The following is a 12226-nucleotide window of genomic DNA, read 5'->3' as shown; positions in this document are numbered from 1 at the left end:
TAAAATTTTATTTAATTCTAGCGACGAAATGGATGTTATAGGTGACAAAATATTTAACATTTAGTGACGAAATATTTCGCCACCAAATACCAATAATAGGTGACAAAATAAATTTTCGTCCCCAGGTACTTTTAGTGACGATGAATTGATGACGAATGTGGTGACGAAATTATTTCGTCACGGATTAATTTGGTGACAAAAATTTCACTATTGGAGACGAAGTGATTTTGTCATTAAAGAACCATTTTGTTGTAGTGTATGATTATGAGAGTCTCATAATCATTGTGATACAAGGAATTGTTTAAAGACCCTGCATGAATTTTTGGAAAGGCCGAAAGCCTTCGTATAAATTCTACAAATGTGGGGGTGTCATACAAAAGGTGACAATACCTAAACCCAAGCGGTAGAATAGCTTTAAAAATCCGTTGACTTTGCGTTCAACGGTTATGCACAATAATGCATATCGGTTTTCTTGTGGATAAATCTGATATTCAAATTTACACAAGAATGCCATTATGAAATTAAGGAAGCGATTTTCATGAGAAAAGAGATGAGCCTAAAAGATGTTAATATGTTAGGAATTTAAAGTTCTTCTATCTAAATCTTCTTAAACCTATATGGTGGCTAGTGAGGCTAAAAGCTTCTTTGAAGCTGTGATTTCTCTAGAAAATTTAACTTTTTCTTACATAGGTAGTAAGCCTTGGGATGCAAGTGAATGAAAGCCGATGAGATAGGCTTGTTATCAAAGGATACCAGCAAAGAGAATGCATGTATTACTTTGATGCGTGATCACCAATTATGTAACGCCCTCAAATTAAACCCATAATATACACAACAATAACATGCATTAATAAAAGAAACGAATCATTTGAGTTATTCATCAGAGTACTTTTATTGAAAGCCATTACATGTAACATCAAAATAAATGCCCTAAGGGCTTACATCTTTCCAAGCTATCACTTGGACACAAAAGAATGAGTACTAGCTCATTTACAAGTTAAGCCCTTGGCTTGAATGTTTACATGTAATCTTAAAGAAAAACAAATAACTAAAGACAAGTCTTCAGAATCCAAAAATTTAATCCTTCCAAGCTAAGTTCTTGGAAGTAGCTTATCACCTGAACCTGAAAATGATGTTCCCATAAAGGGTGAGCCACAGCCCAGTAGAAAAATACTAAACCAAATATAAGCAATGAATAAAGCTATGTCATTCAATAGATGGTTAACCAAGATAATCAATTACATCATTAGACAGTTCCATGACACTAATGTCTATGACACGTTTCACTTTTCTTTATTATCAATATGGCTCAGAACCTGGCCAAACTTACAACAGTGAACTATACATGTTATATCCACATTACTTCCAATATCAAACAAACAAATGAGACTCAGGCTCATATCAAAACACTTCATACTTCCCGTTTGATACACATTTTAGTGCTGTATCAATGACATGTAAAAACACTTCAATATAATAAGCACACATAATAGTGATGCTAATGGAGTCCATCCCCTATCTCCTCCCAAACAAAATCCGGTTTAGAGGTCCATCCCCTATCTTCCCCTAAACGGTGGAGTACATCCCCTATCTCCTCCCAAACAATATGCATATGCAATGCTCAATCAATACATGTATTTTCTGTATTAATTCAATAGTCTAAAGTTATGACTTAAACAAATTGATTAGTTTCAATTTTCCCTAATCCACATGCAATGTCTACAACAAACACGACTATCCTCCACCGATAGCCCAAAACAGTTATTTCTAGACTGGAAATAAATATATCAACAATTCAATAGGCGAATGATTTAAATTATCCAACTACATCATTTAATCAATGAATTCCTCAATTTCATGAATTTAACCAAATTCCCCAATTTCCTTAAATTAATTATACAAATTAATTTATTACTACAACTAGGTTTTTTCCCAAAATTACCAAAGTACTCCCAACATATCAAAATACCTAAGCTTAGAACAAAACTTATAAAATGGAGTAGGAAATCCCTACTTTAAAGAAAATAACCCGAATGGAGAAGACGGAGATGAAGACCCAAATGCCAAAGTGCTCCAAACCACCAAACGTTCAGATTAAATGGAAGCCCTCGACTCACTCTATCTTTTTAATAAATAATCTGGGGTGAAAACACACTCTAAATAGATCAAACCTAAGAGAGAAGGTGAGTAGAGGGAGAGAAAAGTCGGACCTAGGGTTTTGGAATCAAAAGAGAATGAAAAACTGATTAAAAACCCGTTGCTGCCTAATTAAACTGGACAGGCTCGCTCGAGCGAAGACTTGGTCGCTCGAGCGACCAGACATAAGAAAAACTCGCTCGAGCGAAGAAAAGCTCGCTCGAGCCAAGAATGCTATACTTCAGGTCTAAACTGGATGCAATCGCTCGCTCGAGCGAAGAAAATCTGGCTCGAGCCACCAGACCAAAATACAACCCTCGCTCGAGCGACCAATCCCTCGCTCGAGCGACCAACCCAAAAACTGGACAGCAACACTTGGTTTACGAACCCAACCAACCTAAAACAACCTGTCCAACACATCCTATAACTCCAAATGAGAAAATAAAGGACGACAACAACAATTATAAAATGACAGAATATACGGAACCTAAGTCCGGATACAATAATCAAATGGGAAAAGACCAGGGTCGCTATAACCTCCCTCCCTTAAAAGAATTTCGTCCCCGAAATTAAGCATAAGTTTTTTTTTTTTAATAAAAATATGACAATTCAATAGTACACAACTTGACCCAATACTAGTCATTTCATCTCTTATCAAGAGGCATCTCAAATACATCTCAACCTGCATTATTAATATGCAATTTTCCTTCCAATTTCAATATACGTGATTTCCATTTCCATATCATATTCAATTTCATGATGTATACCACACATTCAACATATAAATGTTACAGTCTACTTCCATTATGAGACAGGTTTCAAACTACTATCATTAAACTAAAACATTATCAACGTTTTTCCGACTTATGACATAAATAAAGCTCTTAAGTCCCACAATATTACAGAATCTAAATACAGGATTATATATTAATAAACATGTCCGTATATTTCTCGCGGACTTCCAACTCACGTTCCCAAGTGGCTTCCTCCACTCCGTGATGTTTCCACAGAACTTTTACCAAAGGGATGGTCTTGCCTCGTAGAACTTGATCCCGCCTATCCAAGACCCGAACCGGTCTCTCCTCATACGAGACATCCTCGTCAACCACTAAATCAGTCCAATCCAACACATGTGATGGATCTGGCTCATACTTCCGAAGCATACTCACATGAAACACGTCATGTACTTCGGATAACTGCGGTGGCAAAGCTAAATGATAGGCAGCCTCGCCAATCCTCTCAAGGATCTCAAAAGGACCAATGAACCGAGGGGACAATTTCCCGCTCTTCCCAAACCTCATCAATCCCCGTCTAGGTGATATTTTCAGAAAGACATGATCACCCATGTCAAACACCAAAGGTCTCCTCCTACGGTCGGCATAAGATTTCTGACGACTTTGTGCTGTAACAAGCCTCTTACGGATAAGCTCAACTTTCTCCGTCGTTTCCCTCACCAACTCCGGACCCAACAGAGGTGCATCACCCACTTCGGCCCAACAAACAGGAGATCTACACGGTCGGCCATACAAGGCCTCAAACGGTGCCATACTGATACTAGACTGGAAACTGTTGTTGTAGGTAAACCCCACCAACGGCAAGTGCCTCTCCCACAACCCATTAAAGTCTAGAACACATCCCCGAAGCATATCCTCAAGGATCTGAATAGTACGCTCGGACTGCCCGTCAGTCTGAGGATGATAAGCTGTGCTAAAGGTCAACTTAGTGCCTAAGGCACTCTGCAAACTCTGCCACAACCTGGCAGTAAAATGAGGATCTCTATCTGAGACGATCGTCACTGGGACCCCGTGCAACCTCACTATGTCCCGAATGTACAAGTCGGCAAGATGATCTACCGAATCTCTCACGCGCATAGGAATGAAGTGCGCCGACTTAGTCAACCGGTCTACAACCACCCAAATAGCATCACTACCTCGCTGAGTCCTCGGAAGACCTACAACGAAGTCCATAGTGACATGCTCCCACTTCCACTCGGCAATAGGTAAGGGTTGTAACAAACCCGCTGGCCTCTGATGCTCGGCCTTCACTTGCTGACAAGTAAGGCACTTAGACACGAAAGCTGCCACATCTCTCTTCATACCCCGCCACCAAAACTGGCGACCCAAATCCCGATACATCTTAGTGCCTCCCGGATGCACCGCAAGGCGTGAATGATGAAACTCTCGGAGTACCTCCTCTCGACAAGACTCCGGCACAAACAAACGGTCTCGGTATCTCACACTTAGGTCGGGATGCACCGTCAAACCCTTTTCAACTTTCCCACCGGAGATCTTCTCACGGAGGGATTCTACCTCAAGGTCACCCCTCTGAGCCTCTAACACTCGAGTCACAAGTGTAGGCTGCGCAACAACAGAAAATAAGGCTGCAGCCCCAACGGATTCGCCCAGAAGCAAATCAAACTCCCCGAGTGCACCTAACATCTCCCACTCTCGAATGGCTATACTAGCTATGTCACCTACAGATTTCCTGCTAAGGGCGTCGGCCACTACATTAGCCTTCCCCGGATGATAATGCAATTCAAAGTCATAATCCTCAATAAACTCCATCCACCTCCTCTGCCTCAAATTCAAGTCTTTCTGTGTAAACAAATATTTCAGACTCTTATGATCCGAGAATACCTCGAACCTCTCACCATAAAGATAATGCCTCCAAATCTTCAAGGCAAATATCACAGCTGCTAACTCTAAATCATGCGTAGGGTAATTCTTCTCGTGAATTTTCAACTGACGTGAGCCATAGGCAACTACTTTCCCTTCTTGCATCAACACACAACCCAGACCCTCTCGTGAGGCGTCACAATAGACTGCATAACCCAACCCTCTCTCCGGAATAATCAAGACTGGAGCGGTGGTCAGTCTAACTTTTAACTCCTGGAACGACTTTTCACAAGTCTCACTCCATACAAACTTGACTCCCTTCCGAGTCAATCTAGTCAAAGGTGAAGCTAACCTGGAGAAATCCTTCACAAACCGACGATAATACCCTGCTAACCCCAGAAAACTGCGGATCTCAAACACACTCTTAGGCTGTGCCCAATCTTGCACTGCCTCAGTCTTGGATGTATCAACAGACACTCATTCCCCAGAAACTACATGGCCTAAGAACTTGACCTCTTCTAGCCAGAACTCACACTTCCCAAACTTAGCATAAAGCTTATGGGCTCTAAGTAACTCAAGCACCACTCTCAAGTGTTCCTTGTGCTTTTCCTCAGAAGGTGAATAGATAAGGATGTCGTCCACGAAGACGACTACAAAACGATCTAAAAATTCTCAGAATATCCTGTTCATCAAATCCATAAATACTGCCGGTGCATTGGTGAGCCCAAATGGCATCACCAAAAACTCATAGTGGCCATACCGCGTACGGAATGTCGTCTTCGGAATATCCTCCTCCCTGACTCTCAACTGATGATAACCCGATCTCAAGTCTATCTTCGAGAAACAACGGGAACCCTTCAACTGATCGAACAGATCATCTATACGAGGCATAGGGTACTTATTCTTAACCGTAGCCCGATTCAATTTCCGGTAATCTATACAAAGTCTCAAAGCACCACCTTTCTTTTTAACAAAGAGGGCCGGTGCTTCCCATGGCGAAACACTAGGACGTATATAGCCCTTATCTAGCAACTCCTGGAGTTGGATCTTCAACTCAACTAACTCAGCTGGGGCAAAACGATAAGGTGCCATAGAAATCGGCGCCGTGCCGGGCACTAAGTCAATAGAGAACTCAATCTCTCTGTGAGGTAGCAAACCAACAAGGTCCTCGGGAAAGACATCCGAGTACTCACAAACCACCCGCGGCAACACCACCTGGGTCTCATCACACTCACTACTCAAAAAGCTAGCAAGTAGACCACTAAGCTCACTTCGCCCTCGCGAATCATACCCCGGTGGCAAAACACTACCAACCCGGTCCCCCAGAAAATGAAAACACTCCCCGCTCACGGTACAACAAGTGACCCTCTGGCGGTAGCAATCAATAACTGCCCGGTATGACGATAACCAGTCCATACCCAAAATAACATCAAAGCCCTTCATGGGCATAACTACAAAAGGAAACGGAAGTCTATGATCGGCGACCTCTATATCACAACCCCTGACACCTTGTTTCAAGATCAATTCACCCCCAAGAGGTGACACTACACAAATAGGAGATGCTAATTGTGCTAACTCCAACTCCAAAACAGATGCAAATGCAGCAGACACAAAGGAATGAGATGCACCCGTATCAATCAAAACACTAGCAACCGAGTTGTAAAACAAGAAGGTACCTCTCACAACTGATGGTGCCGGCACAAGATCCTGCGCGGTAACAGCGTACACGTGCCCAGACGACCTCTGATCAACCTGCTCACCCCTAGGAGCATAAGATTACTGCACCGACTGAGACGATGAAGCCCCCTGATTGGCCCTCGAGGCCTGACCCGACTGAGCTGGCTGCTGACCCTGAATCTGCCTCAAACCAGATGCACCAGGTGTGCCACCCAACTGCGGGCAATACCTCTTCATATGCCCTGGCTGACCACACCAATAACACGAGAGTGGCTGGCCTCTACCCTGACTCTGGCTCTGAGATCGAGCCGAAGATGATGCTGCTCTCTGCACTCCTTCCCTCTGGGGACAAACTGGAGACTTGTGGCCCAGCTGGCCACACTTGAAATAGGTAATGTCTCCCTGACTGCCTTTCCCCGAACTAGCACTCGGCACAGGAAAAGTCGATCTAGAAAAGCTACTCTGAGACTGCTGAGGATTAAAACCCTTCTGTCTCCTACCATCACTCTGACCATCCTGACTCCTCTTGGAGCCCTTCTGTCCTTCCTCCTCCTCCTGCATCATGATTTCCATATGGGCTGCAGCATCAACCATACGCCCATAATCCCGAATCATAGTTCCCCCAACTCGCAGCTTGAGACCACGCCTCAACTTCTTTTCAAACTCGATACAACGGCGTTCCTCAGACGCCACCAACTCAGGTGCAAACTTGGACAAGCTAGTAAATGCAGCCTCAAACTCGGCCACTGAAGAACTCGACTACTTAAGCTGGCAGAACTGGTCTCTCAGCTTCTCCCTAACTGCTGGAGATAAGAACCTCTCCTGGAAAGCATTCACAAAAGCCTCCCATGTACCTCCTATCCGACCCTTAGTGAACTTCCACCACTGACCCGCATCCCCCTTCAGCTGGAAAGATGCCAAGGTCACTTTCAACCCCTCGTCTTCGATGCCAAGCATCTCAAACGCCTTCGTTGTCTGTTCGAGCCATTCATCTGCCTTAAGCGGCTCTTTAGGATCACCCACAAATTCATCCGGATTAGATCGGAAGAACTCCCTCTTCAGAAAGGAAGGTCCTGCATCCGTAACAACAACCCGAGCTTGATTCTCAGCTCTGAGAATGCCTACTGACTCCCTGAATGCCCCTACTATTTCTCGGGTTAGAGCGCCCATAGCCTGTTGGCCTACTGGCTCAGCCACATCGGCCTGGCCAATTCCCTCCTGAACTGCCGGAATCTCCTCTGGCACAGGCACCTCCTGCCTACCTGGCCTACCACGCCTACCGCGTCCTCGTCCTCGTCCTGGCATCCTAATAAAGGAAACAAAGACGTTAGCACATTAATAAATGTACCGAAACTAAACACTCGCGTCCTAATGCATTGGACAACAATAATTCATTCCACGTAAGCACATAATCACATAAGCACCTACGAATTTCATTCCTGGATGATGATAGTCCCGAAGCGTTACTATAGTTCCGGTTGGAAGAAGCATTGATCAAGTGCCTTTCCAACAAGACTACTAGAAACTCAAGGGTCCAATCAACATCCAAGGAACTACATTCCATACCCACATAGTCACATAAACAAGTTATCATGTAAGCATATAACATTACACTAAGTCTCTAACAAACGAGACGAACCCATTGTGATACTAATCACTTCCCACGTACCCAAAGTATTCAAACCCGGTACGCTCTGATACCAAGTTGTAACGCCCTCAAATTAAACCCATAATATACACAACAATAACATGCATTAATAAAAGAAACGAATCATTTGAGTTATTCATCAGAGTACTTTTATTGAAAGCCATTACATGTAACATCAAAATAAATGCCCTAAGGGCTTACATCTTTCCAAGCTATCACTTGGACACAAAAGAATGAGTACTAGCTCATTTACAAGTTAAGCCCTTGGCTTGAATGTTTACATGTAATCTTAAAGAAAAACAAATAACTAAAGACAAGTCTTCAGAATCCAAAAATTTAATCCTTCCAAGCTAAGTTCTTGGAGGTAGCTCATCACCTGAACCTGAAAATGATGTTCCCAGAAAGGGTGAGCCACAGCCCAGTAGAAAAATACTAAACCAAATATAAGCAATGAATAAAGCTATGGCATTCAATAGATGGTTAACCAAGATAATCAATTACATCATTAGACAGTTCCATGAGACTAATGTCTATAACACGTTTCACTTTTCTTTATTATCAATATGGCTCAGAACTTGGCCAAACTTACAACAGTGAACTATACATGTTATATCCACATTACTTCCAATATCAAACAAACAAATGAGACTCAGGCTCATATCAAAACACTTCATACTTCCCGTTTGATACACATTTTAGTGCTGTATCAATGACATGTAAAAACACTTCAATATAATAAGCACGCATAATAGTGATGCTAATGGAGTCCATCCCCTATCTCCTCCCAAACAAAATCCGGTTTAGAGGTCCATCCCCTATCTTCCCCTAAACGGTGGAGTACATCCCCTATCTCCTCCCAAACAATATGCATATGCAATGCTCAATCAATACATGTATTTTCTGTATTAATTCAATAGTCTAAAGTTATGACTTAAACAAATTGATTAGTTTCAATTTTCCCTAATCCACATGCAATGTCTACAACAAACACGACTATCCTCCACCGATAGCCCAAAACAGTTATTTCTAGACTGGAAATAAATATATCAACAATTCAATAGGCGAATGATTTAAATTATCCAACTACATCATTTAATCAATGAATTCCTCAATTTCATGAATTTAACCAAATTCCCCAATTTCCTTAAATTAATTATACAAATTAATTTATTAATACAACTAGGGTTTTTCCCAAAATTACCAAAGTACTCCCAACATATCAAAATACCTAAGCTTAGAACAAAACTTATAAAATGGAGTAGGAAATCCCTACTTTAAAGAAAATAACCCGAATGGAGAAGACGGAGATGAAGACCCAAATTCCAAAGTGCTCCAAACCACCAAACGTTCAGATTAAATGGAAGCCCTCGACTCACTCTATCTTTTTAATAAAGAATTTGGGGGTGAAAACACACTCTAAATAGATCAAACCTAAGAGAGAAGGTGAGTAGAGGGAGAGAAAAGTCGGACCTAGGGTTTTGGAATCAAAAGAGAATGAAAAACTGATTAAAAACCCGCTGCTGCCTAATTAAACTAGACAGGCTCGCTCGAGCGAAGACTTGGTCGCTCGAGCGACCAGACACAAGAAAAACTCGCTCGAGCGAAGAAAAGCTCGCTCGAGCCAAGAATGCTATACTTCAGGTCTAAACTGGACGCAATCGCTCGCTCGAGCGAAGAAAATCTGGCTCGAGCCACCAGACGAAAATACAACCCTCGCTCGAGCGACCAATCCCTCGCTCGAGCGACCAACCCAAAAACTGGACAGCAACACTTGGTTTACGAACCCAACCAACCTGAAACAACCTGTCCAACACATCCTATAACTCCAAATGAGAAAATAAAGGACGACAACAACAATTATAAAATGACAGAATATACGGAACCTAAGTCCGGATACAATAATCAAATGGGAAAAGACCGGGGTCGCTATAAATTATAGTGAGTGTGATCGTAATTGTGCGGCATCCGGAAATACATCAATATGGATGTTTAGATAGCTTTCCTCTATGAAGATTTAGTTGACTAAATCTTTAAGGTTTGAATACTTGAGAAGATATTCAATACTACCAAGTGGACGTTGTATTCTAAGTTTGATATGAAAGTATAGGCCTTGCAGATGTGATTCTGGGTATTAAGATTACTAGAACACCTGGTAGTAATGTACTTTTTCAGTCTCATTATGTTGATAAAATACTTGAGAAATTTAGTAAATCAAATACAAGTGTGTCGAGGACATTGGTAGACTTATATCTACATTTGGCCGTGAATAATAGTGAAAGTATATTTCAACTATTATATTCTCGGGTCATTGAAGTTTAAAGTATCTGATGAGTTGTACAAGGCCAGGTATAGCCTACTCAGGTAGCAGGCTTAGTAGATACACGAGCAATCCTAATGCTACTTATTGGAAGGGCATTATGCGGGTGTTGAATTATTTACACTACACCCAGGATTATGGGTTGCATAACACTTGATATCTAGTTGTACTAGAAAGGTACAAAGGCGCCTACTGGATATCTGATACAAAGGCTATGAATCCATTAGTGGATATGTTTTCTCTAATTAGAGCTGTAACCGTGTCTTGGAGACCTTCCAAGCAAATGTGTATCACGAGGTCAATGATGGAATTAGAATTCAGTGCTTTAGATAAAGCTACTAAAGTAACTGAATGGCTTTGTCGTTTTCTTGAGGATATTTCACGTTGATCAAAACTTTTGCTAGCAATTTTATATATTTTGCGACAACCAATCAAGTATTAATAGGGCACAGATAGAAGGTAGACATTATTTTCTAAGACATAATTTCATACGATGACTACACTTGTGTGTTGTCACTATAGACTATATATTGTCTAAGGACGATATTACAGATCCGTTAACCAAAAGGTTAAATCGAGAGTTAGTAGGAAAGTCGTCAAAAGGAATAGGGTTAAGACCTTTAACGAATGTTATCGAAATGGAAAACCCAACCTAGTTGACCGGAGATCCCAAGATCTAGGTTCAAAGGGACAACCTAATTACGTGTAACGGATGAGTCACTGTGGAGGTAAATCCTCCTGTCCATGCCTTTATACAGTGATACCCTGTGGGGTGGGAGGTTAAGCTGACGCTTTTAATGACCTAAGTGTTGTGAACAGTCAATCGTGGTATAGCGAGATACCTTATGTAGGTCACCTATGTGAGTGCGAAGTGGGGCCATTTCTTTAAGAATTGACGAGGCCAAATTCTTTAAAAACACTCACTGAACCAGGCTAGTGTTTTAGGGCCAAACCAGACACACCAGTGACAACAAGAATAATGGTTAAAGTAACTCCTGTGTGAGGTCTATTGTCTTGGTTTACACAAACAGCAAAACAGTTCACGACATCACGTTCACTGGTCAGCCAGTAAATCCGATAGGCGTTCACTACGAAAGGTTCAAGGCCAACAGCTACCTTTTTTGATGCAGGGTTATTATCTGTGCTCTTTCTCAGAGTCTTTGTTGTTAAGTGTTGTCTGTTTTTCTTTATTCGGCCAATTTTATTCATGTGGGAGATTGTTGGAAAATAATGGATTTTCGACAACTTTAATTTTAAATTAAAGTGGGACCCAACCGCTGGTTGAGGTGGGTTTGAGTAGTTTTGTATTCTCTTAAGTAAGAAGATTGCAATACAAAAATAATGAGTTGAAACCATTGAGTTGTGAATGAGAATTGTCTCATAAAGTGGGCATCAATAAAATTAGGGTTAGATTTGGACTTAGTCTTGGTTTGGACTAGGCCTAGACTTGTACTTGTGCATGTGTTGGGTTTGGTCTTAGACTTAGACTTGAACTTGGACCTAGTCTTAAGCTTTGGGCTGAGCTGTACTGAGCTTAGTTTGTGCATGTGTTTGAGATTGGGCTTGGATCGGGTTGTGACCCAACACCCGTATCCATTTTGTAACACATCTAGTTTAATAAAACTTATATATTATATACACATTATGATTTATATAATGGTTTTGGAGTTTTAAACCTTTGTAACTCTAGCCCTGATGACTAGAGTTGATGACATTTGATGACCCCATTTCTGTTAGCCTTCATGGCTAAGGCTTTCCCTTACTAGTATAAATAGAGGCATTTCTCTTCCAACTTAGTAGGTTAACTGTTTTAGAGAGGTTTTGTGATGGAAA

Source organism: Camellia sinensis, chromosome 5, assembly GCF_055761805.1.
Source record: "Camellia sinensis isolate YWXY chromosome 5, ASM5576180v1, whole genome shotgun sequence".
Lineage (NCBI taxonomy): Eukaryota > Viridiplantae > Streptophyta > Magnoliopsida > Ericales > Theaceae > Camellia > Camellia sinensis.
The sequence above is the reverse complement of the archived record's forward strand: the minus strand, read 5'-3'. Positions refer to the sequence as shown.